The sequence below is a fragment of the Canis lupus genome, chromosome 6 (genome assembly GCF_048164855.1).
Source record: "Canis lupus baileyi chromosome 6, mCanLup2.hap1, whole genome shotgun sequence".
Lineage (NCBI taxonomy): Eukaryota > Metazoa > Chordata > Mammalia > Carnivora > Canidae > Canis > Canis lupus.
The window spans coordinates 52,985,290-53,005,869 of record NC_132843.1 but is presented as its reverse complement, the minus strand read 5'-3'; the positions used below and the strand labels follow the sequence as shown (position 1 = coordinate 53,005,869).

The window sequence follows — 20,580 nt, the reverse complement described above, 5'->3', positions numbered from 1 at the left end:
TGAGTTCATAAGAGGGGCACAGCAGTTCAGAGAAGCTTTCCACGAAATAGGAAGGTTTCCTGATTCCCTGAGCTAAGGTGGAAAAGAATGAATACAATTTGACCAGACAGTGTCAAGGGAACGATTACTAACATATGCAAAGCTCCATAGAAAACAGGAACATGGCCAATATGAGGAACTGACAGACTGTGTCTTCAGCTGATGTGGAGAGGTGAGGCCTGAGCAGTGTTGGGGATAGATGGGGCAGGAAATGTAACGTATTGGTTACAGTAGACCAGTCCACAGCAACAAATGGACCCAACCACATCATGGCTCAAGACGAAAAATATTTATTTCTCTCTCACATTAACATCCCAAGGCAATTCCAGATTAGAGGTGGTGATAGGAGATTCTGGGGAATCCACTGTCAGAAATTCATGCAGGTACCTTTCTGTCATCTTCAACATGTGGCGGCTTTCAAAGTCAACATAAATATCACCATTCCAATCACCTGGAGAGTCAGGAAAATGCCTATCAGAGATTCTTAGGGCCTGGGCTTGAAAGCAGCACAATATCACCTTTGCTCACATCCCATTGCTAAATTCAGTCACGTGGTCACCCCAAACAGTAAGGGAGTCCGGGATTTGCAAACTAAGTCACAGGAGGAAGAGGAATGGGTATTATTTACAGCTTGCAGTGTCTCCCGTAAGCAGGTAGAGCCAGATGACACAGAATTTTAGTTTTATCTCAAGACCAGTGAAAATCTGTTGGGGGGGGGGGATGTAAGTAAAAGGGAGTGAGGTGATCTGATGTATATTTTGAAGAGATGACTCTGGCAACAAATTGGAGAACAGATTAGAAAGTTACCAGAATGGTTGTAGGGAAATCATATATTTGAGGAAGATATTCTAGCACACTAGGCCAGAAATCGTAGCAGCATGGCACAGAGAAGTTGTTGGTGCTGGAAATAGGGAATGGTGGATGGATGCATTAGCACCTGGTGACCAAGCAGTGGCCAGAGAATGACAGGCAAATATATAATAAGCCTATTTTCTTTGTTAAACTGTTTTCTACTTCCTGTAATCCCCCCACACCCTCCGCCCCGCTATCCTTTTGTACCACTAAGGCTCCTCAATCAGCATCATTCAGTAACAATGAAGATATAAGAATTATCATAAAGAATTCCACAAATTTGGAAAAAGCTATCAAAAGGGCTTTAAAGAACCTCTACACAGAGTCCCTAGGGTGTGAATTGGTTCTGCACAGCCCACAGGTTTGTTTGTTTGTTTGTTTTTTATACCAGGCCTGTAAAATGAAGTTAAAAATGTTTCTTTTTTTTTTTTTTTTTAAGATTTTATTTATTTGAGAGGGAGAGAGTGCACACAAGCCGGGGGGTATGGGGGTACAGAGGGAGTAGCAGGCTCCCTACTAAACGGGGAACCCACTTGGGGCTTAATCCCAGGACCCCAGGATCATGACCTGAGCCAAAGGCAGAAACAACCAACTGAGCCACCCAGGTGCCCCTAAAAATGTTTTTTAAAAAACAGAACACCGAAATGAGTATAAGACAGGAATCTTGTGTCACTGTTAGATTGTTTTCTTATACATAAAATGAGGGCAATAATATCTATACATCCTAGCCCTTGTGTTTTGGATGTTGTGAGGATGGAGTGCTGTGGAAATCGCTTGCATGGAGATGTATAGTGGTTCATATGAACAGGGCTCCCTGGTGTTTGAAGTTCTGTAATTGCTTGCTCAAACTATTTAAGGAGACATTCATCAAAGTATTTACATGTAAAATAAAGAATTGCGTGTTCAAAAGCCGGTTCATTCTTCCCTTGTTTTACTGCTACCTAATATAACAGTAAGTGAAAGTTATTTGCCCAGTATAATGAGCTAAGCAAACACAAGACATATAAGCATGTTATTCAGTGTGCCATTTAATTGAAGAATTGAGAGTTCGTTGGTTGATTTTACTGGTGTGAAAGAGGGAACTGCCAAACCTGATCTTCCTTACTTCCTAAACTTTGGTTTCTCCCTTGTCATCTAATAAGCTGAAAATAGTAGATAGGAGCAGCTGGGTGGCTCAGTGAGTCCCACTCTTGATTTCACCTCAGGTTGTAATCTCAGGATCATGGTACTGAGCCCCACGTTGGGCTCCTCACTGAGTGTGGAGCCTACTTAAGATTCTCTCTCTCTCTCTCTCCCTCCTTCCCTCTCCCTCTCCCTCTCCCTCTCTCTCTCTCTCAAAAAAAAAAATAGTAGTAGGTAACACTTATTAAATACCAAGCACCTTTCTAAGTAATACATGTGTAGAAATGTGCATACCACATACATATATATCAATATGACTTATGCCCCTCACCACAATCCTATCTAGAGGATACTGTTATCACCGTATGAAGTTTGCAGTGAGGAAACTGAGGCACTGACAGCCTAAGAAACTTGTCCAGAGTCACAAAGCAAATGAATAGCTGGGCCACAATTTGAACTTTGGCTCCTCAACTCCAGAGTCCATGCTCCTTAATCCCATACTGCTGCATCTCTGTAATGTCCTAAATGCTAGATAAAGTGCTATATTCTGCCCTTTATTAAGATTATTCTCATTCTTATGGGTGCCTGGGTGGCTCAGTTGGTTAAGCATCTGCCTTCAACTTAGGTCGTGATCCTGCAGTCCTGGGATCAATCCCCAAGTCGGGCTCCCTGCTCAGCCGGAGTCTGCTTCTCTCTCTCCCTCTTCCCCTACCCCATCCCATCATACTCTCTCTCTCTCCCACCCACCAATAAATAAATAAAATCTTTTTTTTAAGTGCTCCTCACTCTAGTTATTGCATTATTTTCTCTAGAAGAATTTTCACTGAGAGTCATCTGACTAAATTACTCCAAGAATTACCACTTGGCCCCACAGTTATTTAAGTGAGGCTAGTAAGATAATCCCAGATGGGCGGAGGAGCTGGAAAACTCAACAAGGAACTGCAGCCAGTCAAAGTCTTGCCCAGCAAGGAGCAGGTTGCTGTCACAAAGTTGCTATGTCCATGTGACAAATTCCCAGGCCCACCAATGTGCAAGGACAAAGAAGTAAGGATTCAGGCCTGCCTTTTCTAATGTCCACTGTTTTGTGGGATGGTGATAGAGAAGGCAGTACTTGAACTGAATCTTGGAAGTTAAATAGATGCTCATCAAATTGACAAAGGGGTTGGGGGCTGGTGATTTCAACTGGACCAAAAAAAGAAATAACACAGAAGGGAGAGAGCAAGGGATAGCAAGACAGGGGAGAGTAGAAGCCAAGTATGAGAAGAGGCTGCCAGGAGCCAGGTCATGCAGGGCTTCGTGGAATTTAGTAACCTTATTCTGTGTAGCTCCAGGGAGCCACTGAAGGGTTTTGAGCAGATGGATGATAAGTTTCGAATATCAGAGAAAGTATTAGGGTTAGATTATAGTTTCAGCTTTGGACTTTCTGAGCTGGAGAAAGCCAAACTGAAGGAAATCCGGTGGAAGTGTCCTGCGGAAACATGGACATGAAGTCTACAGTTTAGAAGAGAGATACGGACAAGAGACAGATTTGGGAGGCAACACCAGTGAATTGGCAATTGAAGCCATGATAAATGAGATTTTCCAGGCAAAAATACAAAATGACAGAGGATAGAGATTGGGACCCTGAGGTTCACATGTGAGGGTGGTGGACAGATGAAGAATGAGCCTGGGGAGAGGAAACAAGTCAGGGGAATTACATGAGCAGGGCACCTGCCAAGGAAGGAGAGAGTATTATTGAAAAGGGTGTGGGCAAAAATGTCAAATGTCTCAGAGCGGTCAAATGAGGTGAGGGCTGTAAAACCCTTCCTATTTAAATGGAGTGACAGGGCCAGCTCCTAACTGCAGGAGGTGAAAAATGGCCTTGAGGTTAGGAAATGAAACGAGACAACAGGTGGAGAGGTTTCTGAGGAAGGAGAGGCAGAGGCAGCAACTTGGCAGCCATTCCACCCTTTGCTTCTCAGGGGCCCGGTTTCTTCAAGAGGCTAAGAAGAGGTACCTGGCTACACAGCCCTCGTCTCTCTGACAGCCTCTTAGAAGAGATTAGGGTTTCAGACACCTTCCCAGTTGGAGTTTCATGTGGGATTCCAGCAATCAATTTTTAAGGTTATTTTCCAAATCCTAAATCCCTATGACATGATCCACTGGGCCCTACTTTGGGACTCAATTACCTACTACCTAATAGGCATGTGTGACTGCCTCAGAATGCAGGGTTTTGGGTGTGCCAGAAGCACGCTGTCTGAACCGAGTCTTCCTGTTGTTATAAAACCCAGGTAATTTCACAGGCTGAAGGGAATTTTCACTGATTAGTTTTGCTTTCCTCTAGGGTTTATTAGTAAGTTTGGTTCATAATGATCAGGCAACCTCAGGGGTATGACTTAAGACAAAACTATTTGAAGGAACCTAGCTCTATAGAGATTTCCCTGATTGCCTTTCCTCATGTTTAAAATTTCATGGTTTGTTATCTTGGCCCCCTTGCCCCGCCTTGTGTCATCTTGGACATGTCGGTTAACTTTGCAGGATGGCCTCATCTGTCTACAAAGGGGACTGGACAAGATGCTCAGTAAAACCATATTATTCTACACCAGGGGTCAGCAAACTTTTTCTATAAAAAGCCAGATAATAAACACTTTTGGCTGAGCAGGCCATGTGGGCTCTGTTGCAACCACTCAGCTCTGCTGTCATAACACTAAAGCAGCCACAGACAATATATAAACAAATGAACATGGCTATGTTCTGATAAAACTTCATTTACAAAAACAAACAGTGGGCCAGATTTGGTCTTCAGGCTGTAGACCTGTTCTAATCTTTAAAATTAAGTCCTCAGTTTCCTAAGCTGGAGCTCATAGACTCACCTATTAAAACATCCATATCCAGAAAAGGCAAATTATTCAGCTACTGTCAGCCTTTATGTGGAGGGAATCACAAAATGTAACTCACCCACTGCAAATGAGAAAAAGCAGAGAAATATAAGGTTTAGTATTTCACTGGTAAACAGTCTGGTCTTCCTCAAAAGGTAAGTGAGAAAAATACACTAACAATCCAGTGAAACTGACAATTCGGTTTAATCCAATAATTTAAACAGTCTATTTGAGAAGTATTTAACATCTTTTTGTTGCTGTTAAAAATTCCCAATATCTGTAAAAGCCTTTCTTCCCCCTACATAATGACAGTCATGAGTGAGGAGGTCAAAGAAGAGGAAGATGATTTGTGGGTCCCTAAGGGCCATAGGGAAGAGCAGGGTCTCCAGAAGCAATGCCCCCTCCTTCCAGCTCTGGGATACTGTCCCTGTCCACAAGCCGGTACATGCCCAGCTGGCTTTCAACAACTAAGGTCTACAGTCACTGTAACTTGCCATCCAGTGGGTCCTGGCTTGGGCTTTCTGGCCTCCATAGTGCCCCTTGGCTGACTCTGCCTCACCTCCAATCCTGCTGGTGTTAGACAGCCCTCTGAGGTCTGGCCATAGCTATCATTCATTAGGCCCCGGTTTGACAAGTGTACCTTGCAACTTTCACCATGGAACCACCGCAACCCCCTCCCCCAATACTGTGACACCTCTGCCAAGTTTCAAAGCCAGATGCTCAGCTTTCTGAAGTCTGTATGCAGACATGGCTCAGGAAAAGGTCAACCTCAGACCCTTTCTCTGCCTGAGTTTGATGCATGACTGGGTGGGTGTGACTGTGACCAGCTTGGTTTAAGGCAGTCACTAAGCTGGTCTCTGCTCCAGTCCCAACATGTTTCTTTGAGTTCTCTTCACTTTACCCAAGCAGAGAGGAAGTGAAAGATACCTGACCACTTCACTGCCTTACTCTCTACCTTAATCTCCTTACAATCTCTGGAGCCAAAGGAAGATTGGCTTTTTTGTTTACTGCTCATTTATTCCGCACCCCCCCCACCCCCGCTGCCAAGGAGCTGCCTCCACCTCAAGGTGGAGAAGCTGTCTTATTAATGCTGGAAGAGAAGTCTCAGAGCACAGCCCTTCAGGCTGAGTTGTTCTTATGCTAAAGGCAGCAATGAAGGGATTTGGGGAATCACACTTTCCTTTTAATGCCTGCTTGGTTCTCCAGACTATTGTTCTAAATCTATTTTGTATCTTAGAAGCTGACTGTTTCCTATCTTTCTTCCTTGAATTCCTTATGCAACAAATCATAATCCTGCCCTAGGTGAATGGATGGATGAGAGCATTTGGAGCACTAGGATAAAGAACTACCTTCTAAGAGGTCAAGTAAGGAGTGCATATTTTCAAAGCAATATGTCTTTACAATCAATTTCTTAATTTATTCAATAGCTTTTTATTTTTCATGAAGACAGCTGAATAAGGGGAAGCTCCTGAGAGAAATAATCTCAGGACAGATTGGTGTTAATGCAGAAGAACATGGAGATACAGCTAGCACTACATCAAGAGTATTTCTCTGAGCTCAGAGTTCAGGGCTCAACATGTGGCCATGAGGCAGAAGGAGGAGAAGGAAGGTTGTAGAAATGCATCATGATATGTACAGGATTAACATGACTCAGTATCACAATGGGAGAAAAAGACCTGAAGCATAAAACAGTCTACCATCCAGTAAAAAGGTTTGGAGAGAACCTTCTCTCATGAAGGAACAAGCTAGAGCAATGGTTTTACATTATCTGAGCACTAGAACTTCAAGAGTCCGTCCTTTTGGTAAAATGGTGTCAGAGATATAGAACCTTGTTCAGAAACAGGGCAAGTTTATTTAGTTGATTGTCTGTGTGTGGTTCCCTTGATTATGGGACCAGATTCAAAATTCAGGAGGTACTAATGGTAACGGATCCAATAGAATACCCCAGGGAGAACTAAAGAGAATAGCTTAAGAGAATCATACGTAAAAATACTTAGTAACTGAATAGAAAGTTTATATTTTATTAAAAAAAAGATAATTGCTTACGGTTAGAAACTTATACCTTCAATTTAAATGCCATCTTGCTACCTATAAAGCCATGGAAAACCCATAGGTAATTTACTCTTGACTTTGAAGTGCATTGTGTAATTTTAGAATTTTATTTTTTTCATAATTATGTCATCCCAAGCCTGACATCAGCATTTCTTGAGCATGCACTGACTAGTAAAGAGATGGAAGAAGTGAGTAAAACAATCCAACCTAGCATTAAAATGCTCTTCAGAGTGTGGAATATGTGCTTCATTTATTGACTACACATAGGAGTCACAAAACAATCCCAGGCACTTGTGTATATAGAATAAAGATTGTGCTGATTCCTATCCTCAAGGAGATTAAGGTTTAATGGGAGGGAAATAAAATACATAAAATCAACATAAATACATACAGATGTGCACAGCAATTACAAGAGTGAGGTGGTCATATGGAATCAAGAGTTAGGCTGATTAGTTAGGGAATGATTAGGTAAACCATATATATATATATATATATATATATAGAGAGAGAGAGAGAGAGAGAGAGAGAGAAAGAGAGAGAGAGAGAGAGAGAGAGAGAAGGGCTGCAGTAGTCAAGGTTGCTATCAATGCAGTTTCCCAACCCCAAAATTTAGTCTCATGACATTCCTTAAATCTATACCTGTAACATGCAATCCCCAGCATTTAAGAAACTTTATTTCTAAAACTTATTTACTTCCTAATATCCAAAATAACCGCATGGATTAAGGATGTTACTAATCATCACAGATTGCTGTTTCTCTAATAACATGAAATTAAATCTGAAAGCTTGCTCTAGTGTGATGGCAGACGTATGTATAAAGATGCGTATCAATAACTCAACTGGGGCGTTTGAGTGGCTCAGTGGTTGAGTGTCTGCCTTCGACTCTGGTTGTGATCCCAGAGTCCTGGGATTGAGTCCAGTATCGGGCTCCCTGTAGGGAGCCTGCTTCTCCCTCTGCCTATGTCTCTGCCTCTCTCTCTCTGTCTCTCATGAATAAATAAATAAATAAAGTCTTAAAAAAGAAACCTCAATCTTGTCAGGTACCCACAGCTGTGGTGTGGATAGTGGAGGATATTCATTTTCTCGGTGGGTTATCTGTAGCCACAACCCAAAAAACACTTCCTTTGGCCCTGTTTCCCTTCACCAACACTATATACATTCCAGTGAGCATTTATCTGTGCCCTGGGACAGCTGCAGAGCCTAATATCCTATGACCTATTCTGCAGTCTGATATAAACAGCCTCTAATTAGCCATTCCCTGGGATCTTCCATTCTTCTACTCCAGGCTAGAGGAATCAGGAAGAAGATCTATCTGCCTGTTGGTGAGGAATGCTGAAAGCATAATTTCTAAGAAAGGAAGGAATTAAAGGCAGAAACAAGTGAGAAACCAAAGAATATTCTTTGTCCAAAGGGGGGAACCAGAAAAGACATCCCATTGGAGAAGAAAAGAACCAGAAATAAAAAACATCAATATAGCAGAGTCTAGAAAGAGCTTAGAAGGGCTCTGGAATCCTACAGGCTGTTGCAGTCATTTGCCAAAAACCCACCCAGCAGTTCTCTGGGAAGAAAAAAAAAGCCCATAGGGACTGAAAACATTGACTAATAATTCTTGAATCCATCTCCACAATATTATTCATCTCTGCCAAGGTCAAGTTTGGTCACTGCATGGCTGGAGGTCTGGGCATGCTGTTCCCAGTTTTATTTTTACAGTAGTTATGGAGCCTTTTATATTTTCAAGGGCCCTCCTGTCACTTATTACCCACCCGTCCAGACCACCCACCCACGCTCCCACACACAATAAGTCCAGACACACCCACAAATACCCAGATTCTTTAAGCCTTATGGTGATTCAAGCTACAGGAATATTGTTTGCTCCAAATGACTCCATTCTACATTCTTGGAGTTTCCCAAAATAAATCTGTTTCCTTCTCTGAGGACCGATCTGTGGATCTTTCTCCGCAAACATTTACAGAGCACCTACTGTGTGTAGTGCACAGATGGATTCAGGAGCTAGAGGAGGCTCACTGGGAGGTGGGAAACCGGACGTGAGCCCCATCCTGCTGAGCAGGTGGCCTTGCTTTCTGTAACCGCAGAGTGTTGGGGCAAGGGGAGGCCCTCTCTGAATGGAGACCATTTCTCCCACTCACACTTCCTCTGCCCTCCTTCTTTTTCCTTCCCCTTTAATTCATTTCTTCATCTTTTGTGTCTCTCACTCCGACCCTCCTTCTTTCTCCTTTCTCTTTTTTCTAAGAAAAAGGGGAGGTTTCTAAAACCACCTCAAAGGTTCTGTCAGACTTGGAAGCTATCACCATACTTTTCCTGCCTCCTTAGTAAACAACTCATGGAAGAGGCCATGCAAACTCTGAAAACATAAAAGGAGATTGAAAATACTTGTCCTAACTCAGAAAAGCTGACTTTGAGAAAACTCCTTTCCTCCACATCTTAACACTGGTGCCCGCATATCAGGAAGGGTGGCCCAGCCACCCTGCGCTTAGGGCTGACTGTGGTGTGGACCTACAGTCCCCTAGGCCCTGGGCCCTTGGGATAATTTATGAGGTGTCAGGATATTCTGGCCACAAGGTCAGAATAGAACGGTTTTTACACTTCAGCTGCCGTGAAAGAGAAACAATTTAATTCTGTTTTACTCTGGCACTGTCTGTTTTCACAATGAACAGGGGATTTGAGTCTTCTCAAGATTATTTGTCTAAGCAGAGACCAAGCCTCTGCTGAGTCTTGAGAGGTCTAACTTGACTCTGGATTCCTTCTCCTTCCTCCCCAGCTAGGGAAGGACACACTTGCCTTTCCTATTGTACCAAAATGAGATTGGAATCCATTTTAACCGGGCAATTGTTGTGTGCCATCGAATAAGCCAGATGTCTCCCATCATTCCATCCTCCTCTGTTTTAATGGGAAAGAGTGGTTCGGGCATGGATGAGGGATGAGAGAGCCCTCTCCTAAATTCAGCAGGCCTCACAGTCTCTGCCAAGTCGTGGTCTCGAGTCTGAAGCAGTGTTTCCCTTGGCCTGGAAGCACAGCCTCCTGGCTCCTCCTGAAGCTACAGAACCAAAGACATTCCGCTGAGTAGCCTGAAGGTCTGCCTGCCAACAAAACCCAATGTCTCCGCCGAGAGATCTCAGAGTAGGAGCACAAGCCTCCCTTACTGACAGAGCAGCCAAGAAGACACACACAAGGCAAGCCAGCTTCACAAGACCCCACCACCCCCCTTCTCTGAGCCAGACTGGAAAGGTCATCTGAGAATCAGAATGGGACAGATAATTGCATTACGGACAAGTCACCCAGGGTGCTTATGAGGTAGAGAGGGGTGCCTGGACTCAAGGGTCTGGAAGCAACAAGTCTTCCCATACCAATCCATGTGATCTGCTGTGTTAAACTCATCTCCTAGGATTTGGCCACATGGCAAGCTCTAGAAAGACAGGAACAGTAACCAGATAAAATAGAATAGATTTCATCAACGTTTAAATGTAACTAAAAGGAACAAGAGAAATCTCTACATGCTGATGGGTAATAATCTTTAAGAAACATTAAGTGAAAAAAACAAAGGTACAATACAGTGAGATAAGTAGGCTACCAAATATATTAAATATATACTTATAGGAAAACAGAAGAGGCTTGTTTTATGGTTTGTCTCCAGAAAAGAGAACTAGAAGACTCAGGGTCAGAATTCAGGTGGAGATTTTCTTCTCACTATACCTCCTTTTGTGTTTACAAAAACTTTTTAACCCACAACTCATATTACCTTTACAGAACAATTTTCATGAAGAAAGAAAAAGTAAAAACCCGGAGAATGGCAAAGAGAAAGGAGATAGAAGAAGAAAAGCAAATGATTGAACTTTAAATTGCTTCTTTATGTTGGGCCAGCCACTTCTGCAAAAAACCACTCCCCTAAATTAGAGCACTCAATTCTTGTTGCGAAGGGTAAAGGAGCTATTTGGTAAATGACCTCTTCGAGTTCCCTGAATAGTAGTACTTAAATGTGTATGGCAGAGTTCTTTACTTTCATGTGGGTGAGATTAATCCCCCCAAAAGGCCTTCAGTCAATGCATGGACTTCTCCTCCTGTAATTTCGCATCCAGTAAGCCTCAGTTTCAAGCTAAATGCTGAGTCAGACTGGTTTGCTCTCCACTCTGCCCTTGTCATGGTTTCTGAAGTTCTTTCTCTATACTCCTTGTCACAGTAATAATTATCCTTTGCGTTTCCAGAATGTCATTGATCCAAAGCAAGTGTGTGTATGGGAAAGAACATTGGCTCCTAGGTCAAACACCAAGTGTTACAGCACCAGCTGTTTTGGGGGCAGTTTGGTAAATCTTTTATAATTTCTCTGAGCTTCAGTCTTCTTATCTGTGAAGAGAGACATTTGAATGAGGTACAGTACCATAAAATGCCTTAAACACTACAGGTCTCTGATTCTTTGAAAATAACAGTCATCAGGCTGTGTACAGATGGAGCCCGGGACATATAGCAGGCCTGTCACAGATGTCCGTGGTTCCATCTGACCTTCAGGTGAATGCATATCTGAAAGTACTATCAGATTTGCCTCCTTGTTAACTAGAGGTAATTGAATTGTTTTCCCAAAGATGTTGCCCACCACCAGACAAGATTCTGGAAATACATTCTGCCCTGGCATATGACAGACAAAAGAAACTACTACATTGTGAAGTAAGCTTCAAAGGTATCCTGGTATTGCCGCCAGGACTTTGGGTGGCTGGCCCACCACTGGCCACATTGATCATCCAAGAGGCATATCTTGTCACTGAAGGCTACATCCCTGGGTAGACGAGACATGCCCCCGCACCCCACACCCCGCAGATGAAGGCCCCTCTTCCCATTCTCCATCTCACTTCAGGTGTCTGGGATGTCAGAAAATACTTTCTCCACATCAGGACAAGATACTTTGGTAGAGCAGCCTAGTACCACTGTCATGGTTCACATGAACCACAGAGGCCCAAGAGATGGTGAGAAAGAAAGAATGACAGAATTGCCAAGATGGCAGCCCTCATCTGTCCACTCTACTCTAACCTCAGATGGGAAATTTAAAGAACTCAGTTACCAGCCACACTGACATGTGTCTGATTCCTTCTCTGCAAATTTCTCTTCCTCCAACACATTCTCATCCAAAATATAATTAATTGCTCCTCATTCCTTTCCTCAGATATTCCAGTTCATCAGTGCCATGTGTGAACTATTCTTCTCAATCTTATAACAAGTCTTTTTTTTTTTTTTATTATAACAAGTCTTAATTGGATCTTCCTGTTAGCTGTGCTTTTGAGTTTATAACCTTGCCACAACTTCAGTACACCAACATAGTGTGAAAAATGGATTCTAAAAAAATAACAGAGAACAGAACTTAAGAACATGAACTCTGGAGCTAGAACACCTAGTTTAAATTCTAACTCGTTCCTTGACAACATGGCAGCAGCCAGGCACACCGTCAGTGACTTTGGACCTGCTGCTCATAGAGGACCAGGTCCTGTTGCATTGTAAGAGGTCTGCTGATCCTTTAGAGAATTCTAACAATGAATTATTCTTGGAAAGATGTCCAGAATGTTTGAACTAGACTAGTGAATGCTATAGCTGGTAGTAACATAATGAAATCATAGATGCCAGTGGAGGGGAAAGGAAAACTTTTGGCTGCCAAGCTTTGAGATATTTGGCTGTGGTTCTGAAATTGACCCAGGCTCATTAGCCATTGAATAAGTTAAAGGAAAACAGTTGAAGAAGCCATGACTATCAAAGGCACAGGCATTGCCAAGGAACTGTGCCTTTCTCCCAAAGAAGCTGCTCCATGCTCACTGGAGATACAATCATGGTAACTGTAAACTGTAAATTGGAAAAGAACGTCAAGAAATGAGAGATAGAGGGATATTTGGGTGGTTCAGCAGTTGAGCATCTGCCTTTGGCCCAGGGCGTGATCCTGGAGTCCCAGGATGAAGTCCCATATCGGGCTCCTTGCAGGATCTAGTCACTTGTTTTCCCACTCTCGGGGTAGCTGCCTTAAATGTCAAAAAGCCCTTTAAACCCTAATTAAGGAGCCATGGGATACAAACAACATTCAGCCACTTATAAATTATTGCTTTAATACAGGTGATGGTTAAATGACTTAATGTAGGTACAGTGCTAAGAACAGTGCCTGACACACAGAGCACTTTATCATCATCATCATCATCATCATCATCATCGTCATCATCATTTTTATTAGTAGTTGTTGGGGATATTATATATCCTTTAGGACCTTTACACACTGTGCCAGATTTACCAAAAGAAGTAAAACTCCTATTTCTGAATCTTTCAGGCACTTCCAGAGCCCTTTGTCATAACGATAGTTGGCTGTTTCTTCACATGCCATGCCACATGTAGAGCTTCATCCATCTTTACTGACACATGTTTACTGACTTACATACCTATCCGTCACTTGTCCATAGTCTCTCAGAAAATAAAGCGTGTCTTGCTCTTTAATTTTGAACCATTCTCCTCCACTTTCCTGTTCAAAGTTCTAGTATTTAGATTTGAATGCTAACAGAATATTGAAAAGTTTGAAAGGAATAGTCAAATTGACTATAATCTTTCATGGGATTCTGGTTTCCTCAGCATCTTTTTTCCTTGAAGCAAAATATTCCATATGGATCTGCTTTCATTTGAAAGAGATAGAGGAGGGCATTTTCCCCTGTGAAATGAATAAGCTGGTATAGCAGAAACTGTTCATTATCTGCCCAACAGCCATCTCCCCCTCTTACTTACTGATTAATCTCCAGATATATGTAGGTGACAAGCAGAGGTTTTGCACTTTGGAAGATGTTTAGCCCCTTCTCTGGCCCCCTTTGCCATTAACATCCCCTTTGCCAAGAGATTTGGTCTATGACTCAGATCTGGCTCATAAAATATAAGAGAAAGTCTGCTGGGGGGCAGGGTGGGAGAAGCTTCTGGCAACTATTTTCTCTTTATTTTTTAAGTTTTGTTTATTTATTTTAAAGAGAGCATGAGCTGGGGGAGGAGCAGAGAGAAAGGGACAAACAGACTCCGCACTGAGCTTAGAGCCCAACACCAGGCTCAATCCCAAGACCTTGAGAACATGACCTGAGCTGAAATCGAGAGTCAGACACTCAACTAACTGAGCCACCCAGGCACTCCTATTTTCTTTCTATAAAAAGGAAAAAAAAAAAAAGTCACAAGGAGAAAGCTTGTTTTCTTTATCTCTAAATGAGGTGAGAATGTGATGCTGTGGCAGCTGTCTTAACATAATGAGGTACAAGTCTAAGGACCAAGAGCCAACATGCTGACAATAGGAGAGTAAAAAAAGACAAAGTATTGAACCACTGTGACATCCAGACTTCTTTTAGTAAACTGTAAAGCAATTGTAATTTGGTCTTCTGTTACTCGATAGCTGATCCTAATACAAATACACATTTCACATGGAATGTTGAGTCCCTTGCAATAGCACATTCATTCCTCCTTGAGAATCTTCTGTGAGAGCTAATAAATACTTATACATATAAAGACCTTTCTACATTTCAAATCTTTGTCATGACTCTATGATTTTTATTTGTAGATATTTCTGTTAAAAATGATTTACTTATCACATAATATTATAATTATCTCATCCCAATGAAGTCCAAAGTCTTACAAGTACAAAATCATTTTCTTCTTTCAAATTACACACTTTTTTAAAAAAAAGACTTTAGTTATTTAAGAGAGAGAGACAGAGACAGCAAGAGAGCACAACTAGGGGGAGTGCCAGAGGGGAGGGAGAAGCAGGCTCCCTTCTGAAAGCAGGGCTTCATCCCAGGACCCTGGGATCATGACCTGAGCCAAAGGCAGACACTTAACCAACTGAGCCACCTAGGCACCCTTCAAATTACACATTTAAATAATTATAATCTTATTTTGTTCTTTCTACCCCCTATATTTATTATCTTTTCCTAAAGAAACTTTCGTTAAAAGCATGGATTTGGAATCAAAGACCCAGAGTCACATATAGTGGTCATGTGAATGAATGAATTACTTATTTCTTCTGATACTTAACATCTTCATATAAAAATAATATCTAGAAAAAAAATAAAAAATAAAAAATAAAAAATAAAAAAATAAAAATAATATCTAGGGCTGTAACCAAGGTGAAAAAAGGTGACAGAAGTAAAACACTTCCCTAAATCTTGGCACAGACTGAAAACTCAAAAAAGTTTGGAGGAAAAGAAAAGGAATGGGGATAGGGAAGAAATAGTGAAGGAAGAGATAAAGGAAAAAGAAGAGAAAAAGTAAGATATGGAGAGAAGAAAGAAAAGAAAGGAAAAGGAAAGATGAGGAACAGATGAAGAAAGGGAAAAAGAAGAAGTGGAGAAAGTACAAAATAAAAGGAGAAGGGAAAGAGAGCTAGAAGACAGAAAGGAAGAAGAGAGGAATGGGAGGGAAAGACAAGGACGAGGAGCAAAAAGACAGGAGGTAAGCTGATGACATGATGTCCGTTTTAACACAGAGAAGAACTTGGAGAAACAGATTAGTGTTAAAGTTTTGAGCCCAGACAAGCCCTGATCATCTATACCTTACAATGATGTGATGCTTTTCCCCTTGAGCTTTGGTATTTTGTATGGCTGACTCTCATGCAGTTTGAATCTAGTTACTCCAAATATCACTACAAAGAAAATTACAAAGGATTATAAATCCTGGGCAATAGTCCTAGTATTTCAAAGAAGTGGTTGATTCATCAAGATTCCAGTGTAATCAAAGAACTTGGAGAAGTCCCTGGAGTTTGTTTCCATCAATGTGAAGTATGCCTCAATTAAACAAGCAAAAAATTAAATGAGTAATTCATTGGGTTTCTTCTGTAATGGCCAGGTGTCCTCTTTCTTCAATGATGACAAGACAAGAGGAAAGAGACTTTTTTTTTTCCTGATACAAGAGGGAGATTCTTTTAACAGTGAAGTTTGGTAAAATTCCTTTAGGTTACTAGTTAGTTTCTACAGAGAGCCTAAAAATGATTTCATGCAGTCGGGGTAAAGTGCAGCACAAATAAAGGTAGGTAAAGGTCTAGAAAAGTCTCTAAGAGGACCTTGTAGACTTATGTTTTTGCACTGCAGTCAGTGCTTATCTGTTTTTCAAAATGGGGATTTGGGGAGGGGTCTTCCTGTCACTTCTTCAGGTTTGTTTGTATCAGTTCTCTCCTTGCCTTCTGATCTCCCACAAAGGCTGACACGGGTCCTGGATCTACAACTCTGTTCTTCCTGCTATGAAAAACATGTGCAAGTTCCCATTTTGTCTGTGCTTCTCACTTCACGCCATTTATACTTCCAACTTTTCATTGGTATGCCTTATGAGCCTGAGACTTTCTGACTTCCTGAGTGCCATATGCCCATAAGATCCCTCTCCCTTTTCTGGCTGTGTCATCGTTGGCAACCGTTTCTCAGACCATCCATGGCTAGTATTGCCAGCTCTCTTCTCCCCTCTACAGGATTCCAGCTTGATCTAATGCTACCCTTCATCACCATCATCCTAACCCTCCACCCTCTGGTCCTGATGCCTTCCCTTCAGCATTTAAGCTTTCACTTGAGAACCTTGTTACCTGGCATCACAATTCCAGTAGAGTGACTTCACCCAAGAAAGGCAAAGGAAGGAAACTCTTCTGTTGGCCTGAGTTAATAATGGAGAAAGGGGACAAGTCTAATCTTTCCAGTGCAGAAGATGTGTGCATTGTTTGTTGTGAGTAGCCCTCAGGGAGGCAGAGATTTCAAGTTCAGCATTTATGTGGCACATTTTTCAATTAGACAATATACTGTATGGCATTTCCCTTCCTCCCCCTGCCCCTTCTCTTTTATTACCACATGACATCATCTCCCCAGTGTGACTGACAGAGCCCATTGGGCTCAACACTGATAAAAAACATCTGGGGGAGAAACACTGCAATTTAGAAAACAACTAAGTACATCAATTTCAATTCATTTAGTTGGCCAGAGAAAGAAAAGTTCTTTCAAAGAGGTAACTCGATCTCCAGAGGTCATGGATTAAAGGGCATGCAGACCCGTTTTCTCTGGGTTGTACTGCAGAGGAGTACATCTTGGTTCAGAGGTCTAAACGCAGACATAAACTCCTGTGTTGCAATTTTTAACAAAGAGTAAACCACAGTGAGTTTCCCTAATTTTCTCATTCCTACTCATTTTAAGACATTCTTTCCTTATCCTTCCCAAATTCCCAAAAACTTAAGAGCTTCCTCGAAAGATGTGTTTTCTCTCTCAAGTGCTCACCATATGCTCATTTGTTATGGGAGCTCTGTAACTGAACCTCAGTTTACTGTTAAAGACCCCGTTTGAAGGGCTGATGGGTGTGTGTTTTCCTGAGTGTTACTGAGTTTTCCTTCCGCTTTCCTCACTAGCTCTGTGAGCACCCATGGCTCCATTGCTTTAAAGGGTTCAGAACCTTTATGAATCATGGTATAAATTTTTATACCCAAAACCTTAAATAATTTTATTATTTTTTCCACCTTCATTGAGAAATAATTGATATACGTCACTGCATAAGTTTAAGGCATTCGGCATGGTTTGGTTTACATATATTGTGAAATGATCACCACAATAGGAACCAGCTAACATTCATCTTCTCATACAGATGCAATAAAAAGAAAAGAATGAAGAAGAGAAAAAAGTAAAAGATTTCTCCTTGTGATGAGAACTCTTAGGATCCCATTGTAACAACTTTCCCATATAAGGTACAGCAGTGATAGCTGTAGCCATCATGTTGTACCTTACATCCTGTATTGATTTGTCTCATAACTGGAAGTTTGAACCTTTTGACCACCTCTATTCAGTTACCCATTTCCACACTCTCCACTCTGGTAACCACAAATTTGATCTCTTTTCCTATGACTTTGTTTTTACATTCCACATACAAGTAACATAATTTCTTCCTCTGACTTATTTCACTTAGCACAATGCCCTCAAGTTCCATCCATGTTGTTGCAAATGGTCAGATTACCTTATTTTTTATGGCTGCATAATAGTCCTTTGTATTATATGGTACAACTTCTTTATCCATTTATTAATCAAGGGATACTTAGATTATTTCCATGTCTTGGCTATCGTGAATAATGTGGTGATGGCCATGGGGTTTTCAAGTCAGTGTTTTTGTTTCCTTTGAATATATTCCTAAAAGTGGAATTGCGGGATTATATAGTAGCTCTGTTTGAGGATCTCCATGCCATTTTCCATATATATATTTTTTATTGGAGTTCGATTTACCAACATATAGTATAACACCCAGTGCTCATTCTGTCAAGTGCCCCACTCAGTGCCCATCACCCAGTCACCCCATCCCCCTGCCACCTTCCCTTCCACTACCTTGTTCGTTTCCCAGAGTTAGGCGTCTCTCATGTTTGTCACCCTCTCTAATTTTTCCCACTCATTTTCTTTCCTTCCCCTATAATCCCTTTCACTATTTTTTATATTCCCTGTATGAGTGAAACCATATAATGATTATCCTTCTCCAATTGACTTACTTCACTCAGCATAATACCCTCAAGTTCCATCCACGTTAAAGCAAATGGTGGGTATTCATCATTTCTAATGGCTGAGTAATATTCCATTGTATACATAGACCACATCTTCTTTATCCATTCATCTTTTGAAGGACACCAAGGCTCCTTCCACAGTTTGGCTATTGTGGACACTGCTGCTATGAACATTGGGGTACAGGTGTCTCGGTCTTTCACTGCATCTGTATCTTTGGGGTAAATCCCCAGTAGTACAATTGCTGGGTTATAGGGTAGCTCTATCTTTAACTCTTTGAGGAACCTCCACACAGTTCTCCAGAGTGGCTGCACCAGTTCACATTCCCACCAACAGTGCAAGAGGGTTCCCCTTTCTCTACATCCTCTCCAACATTTGCTATTTCCCGTCTTGTTTTCACCATTCTCATTGGTGTGAGGTGGTATCTCATTATGGTTTTGATTTGTATTTCCCTGATGGCAAGTGATGCGGAGCATTTTCTCATGTGCTTGTTGGCCATGTGTATGTCTTCTTTGGTGAAACTTTTGTTCATGTCTTTTGCCCGTTTCATGATTGGATTGTTTGTTTCTTGAGTGTTGAGTTTAATAAGTTCTTTATAGATCTTGGGTACTAGCCCTTTATCTTATATGTCATTTGCAAATATCTTCTCCCATTCTGTAGGCTGTCTTTTAGTTTTTCTGACTGTTTCTTTGCTATTTAGAAACTTTTTATCTTGATTAATTCCCAATAGTTCATTTTTGCTTTTATTTCCCTTGCCTTCATAGAGGTATCTTACAAGAAGTTGCTGTGGCCAAGTTCAAAAAAGGGTGTTGCCTGTGATAGAGAACCCAGAAATGGGCCCTCAAATCTTATGGTCAACTAATTTTTGACAAAGGAGGAAAGACTATTCACTGAAAAAAGGACAGTCTTTTCAACAAATGGTTCTGGGAAAATTGGACAGCTAGATACAGAAAAATGAAACTAGACCATTGTCTTACACCATATTCACAGAGGAACTCAAAATGGATGAAAGATCTAAATGTGAGACAAGAATCAATCAAAATCCTAGAGGATAACACAGGCAACACCATACAATTTTCCATAGTGGGTGCACCAATTTACATTCCCACCAACAGCATACAAGGGTTCCCTTTTCTCCATATCCTCGCCAGCATTTGTTATTTTTTGTCTTTTTGATGACTATCATGTAATAGGCATGAGATTGTATCTCATTGTGGTTTTAATTTGCATTCCCTAATGGCCAGTGACTTTGAGCATCTTTTTCTGTACCTCTTAGCCCCTCATATATCTTCTTTGGAAAAATGTCTATTCATATCCTTTGCCTATTTTGTAATTGGGTTGCTATTCGGCCACAGGCTGGTATTATATTGGGAGGGGCAGAGCAGTCAATGTATAGCCGCTTCTCCTACCTACTAATCCAGTGTGTCTTGGTCCTAGTGGTGCAAAGGGGGTGATTCAGCCTCACCTGCATGTTCCAGGATGCCCTCAGTGGTGTCCTGTTCTTGAGTGGGTTTTAGTTGTTTTTCTTGTGAGGAGTGAATCAGGAACAATGTATGTCATCATCTTGGTTATATACCTCCCAAATAAAGGCCAGAAGCATATACCTAGGTAAAATGATAATCACTGCTCTCATCTCTTGAGCACCTACTATAGAGTAGTCACTATAATTACACCTGAATCATAATATCTGATTGACTCATGTTAGAAGGTGAAGGAAGAACAGTGAAGTATCCCCCAAACTGACACAGCACTTTGAGATTAGAAAATGAAGCAGGTGACTCCATTACAGTTTGCACTGAGTTTTATTCAGGGTAACTTACTGACAAGATGAGGATCACAGCAGCTGCAATGTTACTCTCCACAAGTCTGGACGTTAGTCCACAGATTTGATGCAGCAAAGGGACATGCAAAAGGGCACTGTAGTGAGATCAAAGGGTTTGCATGCACCTAATTGACAGCTAACTTTAATTAGATCTTGTGGCACCACCTGTAAATTAGGAAGGGAAAAGACTAAGTTATTTCCAATAGATACATTGGAGGCCAAAGCAAGCTGTGTCCACCTCCACCTCCCACCCCCACCCAGCTTTGGCAGGTATTTCTAAGGTATGTGTATTAATCTCCAAGGGACCCAGAACATATAGCTCCAAAAG

The 20,580-nt window shown here is 41.5% G+C and overlaps 1 long non-coding RNA gene across 5 annotated transcripts in view; it reads right to left on the bottom strand.

Annotated features, from left to right (window-relative positions):
• Nucleotides 1–281: 281 nt before the first annotated feature.
• Nucleotides 282–20,580, bottom strand: part of LOC140635639 (uncharacterized) — a 31,135-nt gene continuing 10,836 nt past the window's right edge. The window contains exons 4-8 of one of the 5 annotated variants that reach the window (XR_012033000.1): nucleotides 20,251–20,417; nucleotides 19,896–20,034; nucleotides 15,483–15,567; nucleotides 4,866–4,953; nucleotides 282–490 (exon numbers count right to left, since the gene is read on the bottom strand). This is a non-coding gene — a long non-coding RNA (uncharacterized lncRNA). Of the gene's footprint in view, nucleotides 491–4,864; nucleotides 4,954–15,477; nucleotides 15,568–19,895; nucleotides 20,035–20,213; nucleotides 20,418–20,580 lie in introns of those variants that run through there. The other 4 variants (XR_012032997.1, XR_012032996.1, XR_012032999.1 and 1 more) reach the window with 4 other exon arrangements.